Raw genomic sequence first — 18,208 nt, forward strand, 5'->3', positions numbered from 1 at the left:
TAGGCAAACTAGAATATTAGATGAAATCTTCTGTCCATATTTATATTATTTGGGGAATCTGTATTTGTAAAGACATAATAGGACCCATTGTAACTCTCACCAATTTCTTAGGTTATTAAATGCAAAGCAGCTATGTTATGGGAAAAGAAGAAACCTTTTTTCGTTGAGGAACTAGAAGTTGCCCTGCCAATGGCTGAAGAAGTTCATTATAAGGAGCCTTGGAGAAGGTATGCCTAAACTGTTATCACACCTATATTGAGTATATCATTGTTCCAAGGTTGGAATGTGAAATACGAAGGGTTCTCAAATTTCAGGTATTAATTTTCTTACCCGTTCTTGTTTAATGTTAAGAATCTTGTCACACTTGTGGTGTCTGGGTGGCTCAGTCGGTTAAGCATCCAACTCTTGAGGTCGGCTCAGGTCATGTCACAGTTCTGAGATGAAGCCCGTATTGGGCTCTGCACTGGGCATGAAGCCTGCTTAAGATTCTCTCTCCCTCTGCCCCTTCCCCATGTGCACATACACATGTGCTCGCTTGCTCTCTCTCTCAAGAACAACAACAAAAGTTTTGAAAACGTATTTCACATGCAGGTTGTTTCTACACACTACCAAATCAACCAGAAGAAAAAATGAAAAATGCAGAGTAGAAATTTTATTTCAAAATAAGTAGAAATGAAATTTCTAGATGGAATTTTGTTCTTGCTGCATTTCCTTCAGGTTCATTTCTAAATTTTAGGTTCAAAATTTTGGATCTAAAATTCACCTTTCTTCTTCCACAAAACAAATATCGACACTGTGTGTTAGTTGACTAGGGCTGTCATAGCAAAGTACCACAGCCTGGGTGGATTGAATAGAGATCTGTTGTCTCACATTCTGTAGAGTAAAGCCCCAAATCAAGGTGTCAGTGGCACTGGTTCCTTCTGAAGCCTGTGAGGGAAGGAGGTGTTCCAGGGCTCCCCATAGCTCTTTTCTCCATATGTCCCTTCACATCATCTTTTCTCAATACCAGTCTTTGCATCCAAATTTCGCCCCATGTAAGGACACCAGTCATGTTGGATTAGGGCTCACCCTAATAACCTCATTGTTACTTGATTATGGCTGCAAAGACCTTGTCTCCAAATAGGATCACATTTTGAGCTCCTGGGGCTTAAGACTTCACTATGCAAATTTGGGGGGGGGAAGATGCAATTCAACCCACAATAGTTGGTATATATGAATGAGTTTTTAAGAATGATTGTTTGGACTCAATTTATGTGACTCCTTGAATCAAAGAAGTAAACAGAATACAATTCATAAATAGTAAAGCCATTCCCACAAGCAATCCCCATACTGTAGTGGTCTCATCCAAATCCAAAGTCTTAAAAGAATTTATCTATGTGTTAGTTGATTTCAGATTTATAACTCAAACTCTCTCCAAACTCTTTTATCCAGCTCCCTACCTGACATCTCCAGCTGGATGTCTCATATGTATCTCAAACTGAATACACATAAAACTGAATACTTCATTTTCTTCCTTCCTTCCCCTGAACCATATTTATGCCCACTTCAATTTTCTTCATCCTTGATATTCTCTATCACCTTATATGTAATCCAGCAGCAAGATCTGTTAACTTTATTTGTGGCTATATATCAAATCTCTTCATTTTCTTCAACTCACTACGATCATCACTTCTTGACTGGACAGATGCAATGGCCCCCTTTCTATTGTACTCATTACTCTTCCTGTCCATTTCCAATAACTCTCCACTTACAAACCAGAGTAATTTTATAAAACATAAATTGGACTAATTACCTTTTTCACAAAAAAATCAGTAGCTTCTGTATTTGTAATAATCTCATCTCTCCCATGATGGACCAGCCACACTTGTCTCTTTTGAGATCCTCAAGTCTGCTGAGCTATTCCTGCAGGAAGGCATTTAATATGTTATTTGTATTATCTGTGATTGGGGTTTTTAAAAATATTTATTTATTTTTGAGAGAGAGAGAAAGTGCAAGTGGGGGAGGAGTAGATCGCAAACAGGTTCCACACTGCCAGCGCAGAGCCCAATGTGGGGCTCAAACCCACAAACCATGAGACCATGACCTGAACTGAAATCAAGAGTTGGGACGCTTTACCAACTAAGCCACCCAGACACCCCAGTGGTTGGTTCTTTAACATCACTTACGGTTTAAAGATCACTTGCTTAGTCAGGGAAGTTCTTGTTTTTTCTGTCTACTCAACCTAAGGAGAAACCTCTTCCCATTACTCAAGGGAACATGACTGCTTCATTAAAGTGTGTGTCCCACATCTCAAACTCTCATTACATCCTAGTCTCCCTCATTAAACTCTAAGTTCCAGGAACATGTGAACCAAGTCTTCTTTATTCATAACAGTGCTTACCAAGGAGCCTGGACATAGCAATAGCTTAATAGGTAGCAGTTGGGGTGTGGAGATGGGGGTAAGGACTGTATGAATGAAAAGAAGAAGGGGATGTCCAAATACGTGGAAGACATGTGGGAAAAGGTGAAAGCGCTTGTGGAAAATATACATGCAGGTGTGGAGGCAGATTTATCTTAGATATGTGCTCATTACAAGTCTGAGGTCTATGAATCTATAACATTAGCATGCATACATATGTCAATGGCATATGTTAATCCCCATTTGCTTATAGATTTCTTTGGAAAATCCTAGAGATGGAACGTTCTTTCCCAAGAGTCTCCTTGAGGCTTTCCTTAAAATTTTCTACCAAGATAGAGGTGAAAAAAGAGACATTGGATATACTTTTACAATGGATATTTATCATTCTATTTATTGTACATGATGTATTGGTACCATGTTAGCACTTGGCTAACATACTATTAACCAAGACTTTTGAGTGGAGACCTCAAAAGTCTCCACTGTTGAGGTATAATTTTTTTTTCCTGGAAGCTATATCTTAAGGCAAATCACTTGAATATATGGTCTTGCCTTTGCCTATTTGAAAATACATCACACTTGCAATATAGTGTGTGGGGAGCAGTCTCCAAACCCCCCTTTGTTTCAATGACTCACTGGAAGGATTTATGAAGCTCAGCAAAGTTATTGTATTCATGTTTACAGATTATTACAGCAAAAGGATTCAGATTAAAACAGCAAAAGAAAAGGGCACATAGGGCAGAGTCCAGGAAAGACCAGGTGCAAACTTCTGTTTTTCCTCTTCCAATGATTTTAATGGAAAGAGCTTAATTCTCCCAACAACAATGTGAGTCAACCGGGGAAGCTCACCCAAGTCTTGGGGTCCAGGGTTTCTGTTGGGGAACAAAGACATGCAGCACCCATGAGACTGACCTCACCTACTTAGACTTCAGTACCACCAGAAAGTCAAGTTGATGGCTCAAAGCCCCAGTTATATTAAAATAGGCATTCACTATAAGTCATCATTAGTATAAACTATCTGGCATATCCTAAGGTCATATCAGGCAGGTTACGCCAAGGACTCAAAAGTTTTCTTCCAGGACTGATCAAGTATCAGATTGAAGACTTCTGGAATGGTGAAGCATAGATTTTTATTAAAGAACACTAAGGGGATGGGAACAGTGCAGAAAAACAATGGCAAAAAGTGGACCTAACTATATTTTAAAATAGTAATATATTTTTAAATGACTTATAATTGACATTTATATTTTAGACTATGGTTTTTCTTCTATAATAATAAAATGGATGATTTAATATTGATATTAATCTCTAATTCATATTCCTTCAAACAGGAATCTAGAACCTGAAATTCAATCATCAACAAAAAGTTCCATCTCAAACCTAGACAATAAAGCTAGTAGATAAACTGGAAGGAAAGGCAGAGAATACCCAGGTTAGTTTCTGGTAAAAAAAAAAAATCCTTACCATCAAGGAATTTATCATTAAAGTTTATTGAATGAATGAATGAATGATACTTGAGAGAATGACTGCACTGATTTCAAACCTCCAAATTCAGGAACTGCACTGAGGGGTTAGGATGCCATAGCTGAAATTAAAACCCATGGAGAGTGAGCATAACACCTCTGCAGTTTTCTGTAACTCTCTGCTTTATAGGTGCAGACATTTCAAAACACATTCACACATATATTGTACCTTCAGGTAATTCCTTCAAGGAAGGACAAAACCAGAGAACCAAGAAGTCTTTAAACAGGTCCTGCTAACCCAGAAGCCTTTGCATTAAGGGTAGGAGGGAAGGAAGGAGGGAAGGAAGTAGGGAAGGAAGGAAGGAAGGAGACAGAGGGAGGGAAGGGGGGAAAAACTATCACAATAAGTGTCATACCCATTCTGGGGGGTTCTCTGTGCTCAGAACTCCCTGCCACCTGATGTGAAAAGGATTAGGGCTCTTCTAGCAGGAAAATTATTTTTAGCTGGAACCTTCTTTAATATAACATACAAAGTAAAAACCCCAAAATTGTTTTTACTACATTTCCTTCCTGGAGTTACACACACATGGATCACTTAATTGTAACGTGGAGGTTTGACTTTGATGAAAAAACAATTTATTTACAAATGACTCAGAGTTGTGGTTATTAAGAAAATGCTAGTCTGCCCAAACCTAAAACAGATTTAGAATAGCTTTGTGGAGAAGAGATAATAGAGATCTTAGCACTTACTTTATCCCACTGTGATGAAAGATGAGCTTGTGGGTGGCGGCCAAGAAGGGTGCAGAAACTCCCACAACAAAGGCCAGAATAACCCTTTGGGTTTTCAATTATCTGGCAAATACTATTTTTGTTCTTTTTCTGTTCTCAGACCTTCTGCTGTTTCTAGCTCTCTTTGTGGTATTATCTTCAGAATAGGTCATTCAATCCTGTTATCATACAGATCCTCTGAATTTTGTGTTCCTAGTATTGGAGATAATTGCAAGTCTAGCTTTTTGATCCTAGCATTAACAGGAACTTTTCTCTCTACAGGTCACTCCCGGTTTAACTTGTGCTGTCTTTGGCCTGGCAGGGTCTTTCAGTAATCAAGGGCTGTAAACTGGCTGGTGCATCAAGGTTTTTTGGGATTGATCTGAACAAAGACAAATTTGAGAAGGCCATGGCCATGGGAGACACCAAGTGCATCACCACAGGCCTCTGCAAAGCCTAACAGTGCAATGCTGTCAGAAATGACAGGCAACACTGTGGCCTACAGTTCTGACATTACTGGGCATCTTAACAATATATTTTTTTAATGTTTTATTTATTTCTAGGAGAGAGAGAGAGAGAGAGACAGCGTGAGCAGGGGAGGGTCAGAGAGAGAGGGAGTCACAGACTGAAACAGGCTCCAGGCTCTGAGCTGGCAGTCAGCACACAGCCCGACGCGGGGCTCGAACCCACGAACCGCGAGATCATGACCTAAGCGAAAGTCGGACGCTTAACCGACTAAGCCACCCAGGCGCCCCCCTTTTTTTTTTTTTTTTTTTTGAGAGAGAGAAAGAGAGCAAGCGAGCATGTGCACATATGGGAGGGACATAGGGAGAGAGAATCTTAAGCAGGCTCCATGCCCAGTTCGGGGGCTCAATCTCACAACCATGAGATCATAACCTGAACCAAAATCAAGGGTCAGACACTTAACTGACTGAGCCACCCAGGTGCATCCTGAAAGGATAAGAACCAAGGTAGGGGAGCCACACAACACCCAAGCTATGAGACTGCACAGGGAAAAACTCACATTTTTATATCTTTATTAATAATCAACTATGGAAATATCTATAAAACTAGTAACCATGAAACAATTTTTCCTAAAAAGTCAAAAGCTTATGGGCAGGTCTCCTGGCCAGAAGTATCACATTACTCCATTCTCATGTGACCAGAGTGCAAGGCAATCCAACACCCAAACAAATTTTTGTGTTATCTTTCTTGTATATGTGGATTTCTTAGCAAAGGTGATTATGTCTCTCAGGCATTAACAAGCCAAATATCACAAAATGACCCTCTAAGGAGACATAATGAGATCCAGGAAAAAAAGAGACTATTCTAAATTTGGTAGTCTCTTCCCCAAAATCCATGATGTATCTAACCTCACTGTTTATACCTGCGCTTTATTTTCCCGTATGTGAATTCCTTTAGAAGAAAAGGCTTCAACTTTCTAAAACATGCTTCCTCTTCAGCAGCCAGCGGCACCAGATCCCCACTTGATCTGAGAAGTAGGTCCAGAGCTCCTGGGGTAGGGCAAGGAGGCTTAAATAAGGGACAAGGTCAGTATTGCTCATGATTGAGTAGTAGATTTAATTCACTTTAATACTTCTGGTAATTTAAGAATATTAGCCTTTAACATGCACCCCAATGTTTATAACAGCAGCATCAACAATAGCCAATATATGGAAAAAGCCCAAATGTCCATCGATGGATGAATGGATAAAGAAGATGCGGTTTATATATACAATGTTACTCAGCAATCAAAAAGAATGAAATCTTGCCATTTGCAACTACGTGGATAGAACTAGTGGGTATTATGATAAGCAAAATTAGTCAGTCAGAGAAAGACAAATGTCATATGACTTCACTCATATGAGGACTTTAAGATACAAAGCAGATGAACATAAGGGAAGGGAAGCAAAAATAATATAAAAACATGGAGGAGAACAAAAACATGAGACTCTTAAATATAGAGAACACACAGAGGGTTGCTGGAGGGGGTGTGGGAGGGGGGATGGGCTACATGGGTGAGGGGCATTAAGGAATCTACTCCTGAAATCATTGTTGTACTATATACTAACTAACTTGGATGTAAAGTAAAAAATAAATAAATTATTTTTTTAAAAATTAACTGAAGAGGGGAGGTGTGATAATCCAGGTTACATATGCAATGAATTTTTTAAGCAAATATGTGTATTAAGCTCCATTTAGCTGCAGATGATTAAAATTTTCCTGGATTAAAAAAAAAGAAAAAAGAATAATTAGCCTATAATTTACCATTGCTGTCATACCCTTTTGTAGTGGCACTTAGAATTATTCCATAACAATAAAGAGCATTCTATGTTGTATGTTCCCAGAGCCAATATGCAATGTTAGGCATACTTTTATGGCCTCTTGATTTCTAGATTATACTCTGATGAACACTGGTCTCTGAAAAATGCCAACATCCATTGCTAGAATCTACCAACTATTCAAAAAACTGTTAACAGGAAACCAGATGGGCAAATGACCTAAAATGTGGAGTTAGTCTCTGAGACACCACCAAAAAAGAAACTCCTTTGTCTCACATTTTAGTATTTTATTTAATTTTCATACTAAACTTTTTAAAACAGACTACATTAATTTGATTTACTATAGTTAACTCAATTTAGCTGAGTTCAAGTGACTTTGGTTTTCTTTTTTAATTTTTTAATGTTTTATTTATTTCTGAGAGAGAGAAAGAGACAGCGTGAGCAGGGGAGGGTCAAGAGAGATGGAGACACAGAATCTGAAACAGTCTCCAGGCTCTGAGCTGGCTGTCAGCACAGAGCCTGACACAGGGCTTGAACCCACGAACCGCGAAATCATGACCTGAGCTGAAGTCGGAAGCTTAACCGACTGAGCCACCCAGGCGCCCCAGTGATTTTGTGATCATCACTAAAGTGGTGATATTGTTCTGAAAATATCACAGGAATTTCCTCTTGAGATTTGGTCCATGATACGCTGAAATGTCATGAACACTGACCACAATAATTTTTGCTTTCTGACTTGAAGAACAAATGTATGAAAACCTTTAAGACTACAGTTATGTTGAGAGTTTTTTTTTTTCTTTTTTTGAGAGAGAGCAAGCACACGTGTGCACGCAAGCAGAGGAAGGGTGGAGGGAGAGGGAGAGAGAGAATCTTAAGCAGGCTCTATGCCCAGTGTGTGGCTTGAACTCATGACCATAAGATTATGACCTGAGCCAAAATCAAGAGTCAGATGGTTAACCAACTGAGCCACCCAGATGCCCTGAGAATTTTTTTTAAGCAAGCAAAAAACAAAAGGTATGTGATCTAATTTCACATCATAACTTGGAAACTGAACTAACCTCTGGAACCACAATAACGTATAGGGCATTTCTGAGTCTATGAGATATTATAAAACATACAGAACAGTCTCCTTCACTTAAAACTCAGATTAATACCCTTGCATCCTGCTATAGAACCAGCTGGTGTTAGGTGATCCACCATGAGCCAACATGCTCACCTAGGACCCTATGCTGCTTTTCACTGGACACACACGGATGGGACATTTTAGGAGGTAAGGACAGTAGAGCCTCTGACCTGAGAGTGATGTCTTTAACTCTGGAGCTTCCACAGGTAAGAGAAGCCTATTGTCTTATCATATCTCCTTTACAGGACTTCCAAGGATGGGTATAAAATGATTTAAAATGAGACTGTGACCACAATGATATAAGAAATAATTATCTACTCCTCACCTTGATTTAAGGCTATTGGTGGGCACATTTTTAAAAAAAAATTTTTAATGTTTTATTTACTTTTGAGAGAGATAGAAAGAGAGAGTGCACACACATTGGGGAGGGGGCAGAGAGAGACACAGAATCAGAAGCAGGCTCCAGGCTCTGAACTGTCTGCACAGAGCCCAATGCAGGGCTTGAACACAACCGTGAGATTATGACCCGAGTCAAAATCAGATGCTTAAACGACTGTGCCACCCAGGCGCCCCTGGTGGGCACATGTTTAATACTAGCATTTGCAACTCAAGTTCCTCAAAGGCCTGAATAAGAAACACTAGCACTGTCTCTATTGGAACGATTTTATGGGACAGGAGGTTCTGATTTAATGGATTATTCTCAATATACACAAGAACATGTGTGAAAATAGAATGTATTCAATCCACAAGAGCATCAGAGAAAAAATTCTGGACCCTAAGCCAAAATATACAAAGAAGTCTTGTTACATTTTGTAGGGACAATTGAGACTCACAATGAAATGAGTGACATAGACAATGGTCAATTCTCAGTCCTAGTCTTGTATGAACTATGAGTAGATTTGATATAGCTGGTGGCTTCCTTTTTCTCACTTTGTTCACTCGACTTCTAGATACTACTTGGTTGTTGTTCTTCTCTTTTTTTATTCTCCTATCTCACTGGTCACTCCTTCCAGGAAGTCTAAACTGGATCCTCTACATCCCCCCAGACATCTAACTTTGGGGTATCCAGGGGCTCAATCCTCACACTTCTTCCTCTTTATTTACTTCCAAGGTCATCTCCTCTGGTCTCATGGCTTTAAATACACAGTTTATAACACTTAAGGTTATATCTTCAGCCTAGACATACACCTGAGCTACAGACTCATGTATCCAATTACCTACCCGATACCCCCACTTGGATATTTGATAGGCACGCAGACTTAACCTGCCCCTGACCATGACTGATTCGACCAACTCTACCCTAGACCTCAACCTACTCCTCCCAGTCTTCCCACCTCAATAAATGATATTTCCATCACTCCTATTGGTCAGGCCTCAAACCTTGGGTTGCACTCTTTCTCTCAAATAATGAATATTTCAGCAAGCACTTTTGGCTCTATCTTCAAAGCCCACCTAGGATCTGACCATTTCTCACCAGCACCATCGCTTGTCCATGCCACTATCATTTCCTTCCTGCATTATAATAGCTTCTTAAACAATCTCTCTGCTTTTGCCCTTTGGCCCCATTGAGATATTCTCCTCAGAGCAGCCAGAATGAGACTGTTAAAAATGGAAGTCAGATCAGGTCACACTTCTCTCAAAACCCTCTAATGGCTTCCTTTTTCACTCAGAATAAAATCCCCAAATATGCAATGGTGAAAAATCCCCACATGATCTGATCCTCTGACCCAAGGCGCTACTATTCTTCCGTTTTCACTGTTCTATCCACACTAGCTGCCTTGCTCTTCTCATAGGCCAACACTATCTCGTTGGTCTTTGCATTTACTATGCCCTCTCCCTGAAATACTTCGTCCCAAGATTTCTGGCTAGCTCATTCCCCTTATATTTTTGCTTAAATGTCACTTTATCAGGCAGGCCTTTCCTGTGCTTTATATAGTAAAATTCCTTCCCTACCTCCCCTCCTTCCTTCCCTGGCATCCTCTATTGACCTTACTCTATTTTTCTCTTTTGTGCTTGTTACTAATGACTTGTTTGTCAGTGTCTCTGCACTAAAATGAGAGGATCCACATGTTTCCTGAGAGCAGAGATTTGGTATGCTTTGCTATATTCCCAGATCTGAAATGGTGCCTGATACTTAGTACAAACTTAATATATATTGATTGAATAACAGAAGTTTACTTCTAATATATCTGAATAATCCATAATCTCTCCATGTCACACAAACAGTCAAAGTGAGGAGGTCAACTAATATCTCTTAATTCAAGTCTTCTTTTCCCTAAGGAGTCTTCTCTAAAGAGCTCCATCCATGCCAAACAGTCCCTTATTCTTGTGCCCTAGTTACTGTGGAAAAATATAAGCTGTGGCCTGTCTATGCACACTGTCTATGTCATGGGGGACCCTGACAAAAGCTGTAACAGCAGAGTTCTGAGTGGGTTCCAGAGAACAGGTGAAGAAAGGAAGTTGAACCAAAGACAATGAACTAGAGACAATACTTTCTGTAAAGAGGGTTTTATGTAAAAGGAACAGATATAGGACAATAAAAAGAAGATGTGGGCATCTAGAAAGGGGCTTTTTTGCCTTTGTTTCTTAAGATAAGTAAAATACAGCTTATTTGTGTGCTCTTGTGAATAGTCCAATATAGGGAGAAAGGCAATAATAGTTCAGGTGAGAAAAAGGATAGATATAACAAGATATAAAGATCATTTAGTAAAATCTAAAGAGAAAATATGTGCTTATTTATAGGCTGGAAAAGCAGATAGTGTCCCAAAACTAGACGACTGATTCCTGACACAGAAATTTGACCTGGACCACTTGATTACCCATATTTTACCTTTTAAAATATAACTAATGGAGAATTTGAACTGCTCTATTCAGGGCAAAGGTCTCTGTGTGTATGATGATCTTGATTCCTCCCCACAGGCTGCTTTTAAAATTAATGTTTATAAATGTATCCATTTCCTTCATATTTTATTTCTAATTATTTAATCTAGCAAGATTGATAGAACTGATTACTTCTTCATAGACTTAGTATATCATTGTCCTATATTAACCTTTTTTATTTTTTTTTTATTTTTTGCTGTTGAAGTCATTGCTTATTACAGAAAAAATGAGCGAGGAACACTGGCATTTCAAGAATAATGAGTATTTCACTCACAACAGGAAAAAGGGTTCAACAGATCTCCTGGACTGATCTGGGTGTGAAATAATTACATTGATGACTTTCTTTAAGCTGTGATCATCAGATACCCCCTGGCAATTATTTTGAACATCTGGCTGCTATTGTGCATCTATTTATAAAACCATCCTGTCAACAAAGCTGGGGTCTTTTTTCTTTTAATTTTTATTTTTGCATTGATTTCATCTTGGCTATTTTTATTTCACCATAAAGATGCTCATGTCTTCAAGTAATGTCACAAAATCTTCCCTCCCAGTTTTCACAGTGCTTTCTCAAACATACTTTCTTCTGTCCCTTTTATTATTGTTGCTGTGGTGGGGGTGGTTACCATTTCCAGTTGAAGAAACTAAGATCATGAGCAGCAAGTAAATAATCTGCCAGACCTCATGGGGGCAGCACCAGGAAGCAACCTCAGTGCAAAGCCTGGCTCTTTCCAGCACTCCTGAGCTCCTCTGACAGCTGGCAAGCTCCTGGTGAACACAGGTGTTCCTGTCACTACTCTTATTGCTTCTCAGGGTTGGGCAAGTGTAGAGGTAGAGTGTGAAAATTTCACACACATGTGAACTATCCATGCCTCATGGATATCTGAAGCAGCAATCAGAGAGCCTGTCCACAAGACGAAACAGATGTCTTGTGTCCCTAAATATTTATTGAACATCCACTATGTGCCAAGGATTTGGATTTCATTAGCCAAAGGAACTGTACAATAAGCTGAGGTCCACATTCTCACTAACTGTCCCCCTGCGTGCTTTTTCAGTGCTGTCTCCAGTCTCTACATCCGGTCTAGATTACTAGATCATTGTACCATGAATATTCAAACTCTCTGTAATAAAAAGCAAACATTGAAATTGGGTTTAACTGTCACTAGCACCCATACAACCCTTACACGCAAAAGTAACAGCTTAATATGGCCAGTTTGAAGAATAATTACTAATTATTGTCCAAAGAAGCAAATTACATTTTCAGGAATTTTGCTTCAAATATCCCATCTTATGCAGTGACTTCCAAAAGGATGTTTATAAACCCAAACTCTTCAGGGTGGCTGGGTGGCTCAGTTGGTTAAGCATCCAACTTAAGCTATGCTCTGGGGATAAAATGAGGGAGGAGGTCTCATCTACTTTTACAAGTCTGCTAGGCATCCAGAAGTCTAACTGGATTACCCTTTTTGTTCACACCTCTCTAGCCTTAAACAGGCTTTCTCTTCAGCCAGGAAGATTCATTTCCTCTTGTCAGCCTGTGCAATTGTACTGAGGCTTCAAGAATCAGCTCAGATACCCTTATCAAAGACCCATGAGAAAGAAATTAATTGGTGAGGACCTCAGGCCCAGAGGATTCCCAATAACAGAATTTACCTGAAGTTTCCTATAACAGAAAGGACAATTGCTTAAACTGTCATTTGGAAGGTATGGAAACAAATGACTAAAAACTATCATTTTGCCTTTCAGCTTCTGAACTGTCCAGACATTTTGAGAGTCTAAGTGGCAGGAGGTCTGTGTTATACAAGCCTCCCTTTACACACTTCTTCCACTGTGATCATGATCTATTTCAAACTATAAGCAGAAGTTGAAGATTTGGTGAAGATATATAATCCTTATAAAATAAGTATTTAGAAGCTTCTGAGCCCCCAGAAATTAGCAGGGGACTTAGGTCAACAATATTAAAATTTTAAATTTACATTTTCTAAGGCTGTAATTATGCTCCGATTTTTATGTTGAAATAGTTTTTAAAAGAGGTTTAGTCAGCTGCCACCACTTAGAGCAGATTGGGCATCTAAAGATAATGGTTTATATATTTCCTCAAGTAATAGTCGTTTTATGGGTGGTCTTTAACACATGGTAATCATTCTTCTGTGTATTCGCATGGAATTTTTTTTTAATGTTTTATTTATTTCTAGGAGAGAGAGAGAGAGAGACAGCGTGAACAGGGGACGGTCAGAGAGAGAGGGAGTCACAGACTGAAACAGGCTCCAGGCTCTGAGCTGGCAGTCAGCACAGAGCCCGACGCGGGGCTCGAACCCACGAACCGCAAGATCATGACCTAAGCAAAAGTCGGACGCTTAACCGACTAAGCCACCCAGGCGCCCCACATGGAAATTTTTTTAAACACTTGTTGTAAATTAACTTGAATTAGGTTTTCAAATCTGCTTGTTGAACAGTAGAAGCTAGTTGATTAGATCATGAAAGAGCTAGAGACATTTAAGAGCAGGGCATAATTTTTAATGATTAACTTTAAGAATCATCATTATATAACTAGGTGAAGCTGCAAAGCACAATAAAATGCATGAGGCCATTTACCAGCATATATTAATGTTTCAGAAAATATGCCTTTTTAAATATTACCTAAATATTAAAGTGCAACTAGAATCACACAGTAATGTACATCCTAATGTTGGGCCCATAATAGTAGAATTATAAGTCCCCAAGTCCCTGTTTACTTAGTAATGACTCCGATTTAACAAAAATGTTTTCATTTTGGTACAAATGCACTGGTATATCTGTCTGTCTATCTATCTACCTCTATATGTATAATATACTAACATTTCTTAACAAAAAATTGAATATTTTATAATATGTTTTGTGGTGATATATTTTGTTTGAAGAGGGCAGTTTTATTTTGTTATTGAGCTTTTCTTGACTGTGGATGAAATATCAAAATACTTGAAAAACATATGAGATGCTCTATAAGAAAAATAACTAAGGTGGATATAGCAGTAATTGGGGATTTTGGTACAAGAACGTAATATAGCCTGCATAGACCTGCCTTAATTGCAAAATCTCCAAATAATTATGAGCCACTTTTACACAATAAATATTTCGCAATGAAAAGTGGCTTGAACCCAAGGAGTAAAGTTCTCTTTCTTTTTACTAGTTTGTTAATCCAAATTTAAGCTAGATTTTTTTTAAAAACCAGCTGAAATACCTAAAAAGTATATGGAATTCCTTTATGAAGCACCTTCATCATCAGCTAAGTCTGGCTATAGACATTTTCAAAGCACTTGCCATAGTACCAGTTTACAAATATATAATATATATGTAATACTTATATAAATACATGTATTTTTTATATAATATATATACAATGCCCTCCTAAAAATCATTTAGAGACATTTCCTCCATCCAATAGCAATGTCTATAGTTAGAACCCTATGATCTAATTAATGAAGTAAAAACCTACCCCCCAGGAAAGCATTTTTAACCAGAAAACAATGTAAAATGAATTGTTTGTCTCTTATCTCAAATTTAAAAAAAAGAAGTAAGGATATCTAAAGTTATATTCAAGTATAGTAACTTGAGCAAAGGAAATCCAAGAAGAAATAAACATTTATAGTGTTAGATCAGTTTTTAAAATAAACTCCATTTTCTGCCGACAGCTTCCTATCAATTATATTTTCAGAAATGTTTCATACATCACAATTTCACATATTTAACATTTATTATGAAACTTTATGAAATCATTTTTTACTTCTGAACTTGTCATGGCCAAAGGGTTGAGAGAAAATCCTCCTACTGTCTTGCCAGGAAAGCCTGCCTATGAAACACTGGTTCTAAGGTGAGATCAGGAAATTGATAGTTTTTGCATATTTTTCATTTTTAGTCAATGAAGCCAGGAAGCAATGTCAAACTGAGTTACCATATGTTAAATCAAAGGATAAATGAGCAGGTGATAACTAGAGGAATATTAAAAGAAATATCCTTCTTATTTAAGCTTCTTGTTTTAATAATCTAAAATTTTAATCACAAATAATGTGTGAAGGGTCTTCATTCATTTGGCAACTTTTCCCCACTTCAGCCATGTACCAAGTACTAAGTAGTAAACACCAAGGTTACAGTGGTGAATAAAACAGACATGGTTTCTGACCTTATAGATCATATAGTGTAGGGAAAGAATACTTAAAAGTAAATAAACATATAAATATATCACGTAAATTTGTGATAAGTGTTAAATAGAGGAATGACCAAGGTATCGTGTTAGAGAAAAAAATGGTAGAAAGAGATGGAACTTTCAGTGTTCTATAATGTGTTGTGCAAGGCCTTACTGACAAGATCACTTTAAACTCACATATGAAGGATGAGCTGGAGTCAGCCTCGTGCAGAGAGAGGCAAAATCCTTCCACTGAAGGGAACACATGGCCAAAGGCCAGTAATTTGGAAAAGTTGATAACTTCCTACTGGGAATTATTGAAAGGCCAGCATGGCTGGTATTTCCTTCAAAATGTTAATAATATTACATAGGTTCATAAAGTTGAAAAATGCTAATTCCTCAAAGATATTTTTATATATTTATTTATCTCAATAGTCTTGTCCAGAAAAGAACATGCTTCAGTTTTCACCCAGATTGATATGAAAATAGTTTTACTAGAGGAAGAAAAAGGCTTTATACAGCTTTCCCAGAAATACCTTTTCTTCCATGATCTCAACTCTGAAAAATTCCTTCCACCCACATTTAGCATTTTCTTTCTTGTTTCTCACTCCTCTTTATATCTAAAATTCTGTATATTCCTTTATAGTAATTAACTAAGGCCTCATAAACTAGTTTATAGTATATGCGTTCTTCGTATATTTTTCCATCTTTCTGTTCTGCATTTCCTCACAGAGCTGGATCCCTTTCATGAAGGAAAGTAAAAATCCCTGTTACCCCAGGAAACCAGCCTTAGGTTGCAATGGCTTTTTCCACCTCCTCGCTGATCTTGCCAGTTACCCCAAAGCTATAAAGAAATGACTGATGCCTTTCCTGAGAGCTCAACCCATTATACATGTAGTTTCAGAAAACAAGCAGTATGTTCAAGTTCTTCCTTTAAACAGTACCTAGTAGAACACCCTATGCCCAATGGACATTGTATCCTTGAATGATTCAACAACTGAACTGAGAGGATTGTACACTTCTGGCTCTAGCAAGCATCCAACACACAAAATACATCATCATGTTAGCCAAAGAGTTGAATGAAGTAGCAAAACATGTTCTTGGACACTGCTCTTTCTGGCAAATATTTAACTTCAAATTTAGATTTATTTTTCTCTACAGTGAATGAATAAGACTCACTGGAAAAAACATTTTAATTAAAAAACAATGTTTACTTGAACTTGCAATTGTACGTTTGGGGGGGGAAAAACCCACAATGTTCTAACTTCACTAGCAATTTATAAATTTCAATGCAAGTTTTGGCAAAGAGCAATATACTTACATAACTATCTGGCATGCCTCAAATGTAGGACTATTCATTCAGCAAAGCTTTTTGTAAAACAAACTTGGATACAAAAAAATCATGAAGTACAAATATCATATTGTGATTGTAGATTGTAACTTTAGTCAAAAGCATGATGTGATCGCCTGATTCAAAGGCCTGGGTTCAAACTCTCAGCATCTGAGGTTCCATTTGTTCTAACTTTCATAGGCTCTAACCAGAAAAAGGGCTCTTGGTTTCTTTGTACTTTGGAAAAGAATACTGAGAATTGTCCCCCTAGGAATAAAAGCACTTCTACCTTATTTTTACAAAATAGGGGACTCATGATATAGTTCCAGCAAGAGAGAATTATAGAAATGGGCTCTCCCCAGGAAGCCATGAAGTTCTGGGAAAGCCCTTGGCTGAATTCTAAAGAAGCTCTTGAGTGAGGCAGCTTGATCAAGGAGTGATAACTCAGAAATTTCTGAGAGAGGACTGGGTTCCAGGACCTCAGCCCTAGCACTATCAGAGGCCCTATTTCATTCCTACCTGATTCTAGGATGCTCGGTATGACAAATCTAACCTAATTTGGACTGTTGTCACTTTGAAACCTAAATTATTATAACACTGGTCATATTTTAAAGCCAGTTTCCTCATATCCTAAAGTTTCTCTTGTTTGAAGAATAGTTAAGTTTCATCCTTTTCCCAAGTTGCTTTATTAAGTGATTAAGTCATGGAGAATATCTCATTATCCAAAGTCTTTCCTCTAATTGTAGTAAGAGTAAGGTCTATTTCAGAGGCTCAGTTAACCCCTGGCTCCCAGACTTTCATTGAGGAGGTCAGTCATGTTCCTTTGGTGTTGGTGGATTCGGTAATGTTTGTAGGAATAATAAGAGTCCCTAAAAGGAGAAATACCTAATCAATCCCTGAAGTCTTTTCAACTCACTTAGGAGACCTCTAAAATGAGGTCTCTCTACCTTTAACCAGAAATGTTCTTCTCCTTTTCAAAATTTACATAATGGAATTATACCTGACACTCCATGCCCAGTTTTTTTCCCTAAGAAAAGCTTGGAATTCTGACCTTACGCATATGGCTGTAGTCTCCAACAGCCACTGGTGAATAACTACCTGCATGTTCATATTCCAGGAACTAATATGACCAAACTAAACCTTTTATTCCCCCTAAGGCTGACCTGCCTCCTGGGTTTTCCATTTTAGTGTGTGGCCCCACCATCCGCTCAAACTGGAAAGCTTGGGCATCGTGCTGGATTCCTCCTCTGCACCAGTCTCCACATCTAATGACTCATCAAGGCCTCTTGGTTTTACCTCCCAAATATGAATCGGTCAATTTCCTCTCGTTCCCTGCTAACATGTTTCCCAGCTTTGTTTCCTCATCTCTTGCCCAAATGCCTGCAATAATCATCTAACACATGTCCCTGTATGTTGCAGAATGGCTTTGGACTAGCTCATCCAAGTCCTCCAAGCCCATCCACAGCAGTACCCAAACTGAGTATTCTCTTTTTCTGTTCTTTAAGATACAAACAGTCTTTTTGAGTGTAAAGGAAGAAAGGGCACCAACCTCCTTGTACCTCATTCTCTCACATCAGGCCTCAGAGCAGGATATCTCACGGTCCCAACATGGACAGAATGTGTTAAGTGGAGAAGGCATGCTCTGTTCACTGTGGACCAGCTCCATGTGGGCTCCTTGGTTTGTGTTCAGAGGTGGGAGACAGGACGAGGCCCCCATCTGAAAAGGATGGATAGGATACCAAGCACAGGTGAAATCTATAGCTGGGCTCAGACCGCATTGATGTCCTCTCCTTTCCATCAGGGCAGGAACT

The 18,208-nt window shown here is 38.5% G+C and overlaps 1 protein-coding gene across 1 annotated transcript in view; it reads right to left on the minus strand.

Annotated features, from left to right (window-relative positions):
• Positions 1–17,968, minus strand: part of CUNH4orf17 (chromosome unknown C4orf17 homolog) — an 88,373-nt gene extending 70,405 nt beyond the window's left edge. Inside the window, exon 1 of the mRNA XM_077768048.1 lies at positions 17,947–17,968. The gene's annotated coding sequence lies outside the window, so the exon portion shown is untranslated. The remainder of the gene's footprint in view (positions 1–17,946) is intronic.
• Between the last annotated feature and the right edge of the window lie 240 nt (positions 17,969–18,208).

Source organism: Crocuta crocuta, unplaced genomic scaffold (assembly GCF_008692635.1).
Source record: "Crocuta crocuta isolate KB4526 unplaced genomic scaffold, BGI_CrCroc_1.0 scaffold2010, whole genome shotgun sequence".
Lineage (NCBI taxonomy): Eukaryota > Metazoa > Chordata > Mammalia > Carnivora > Hyaenidae > Crocuta > Crocuta crocuta.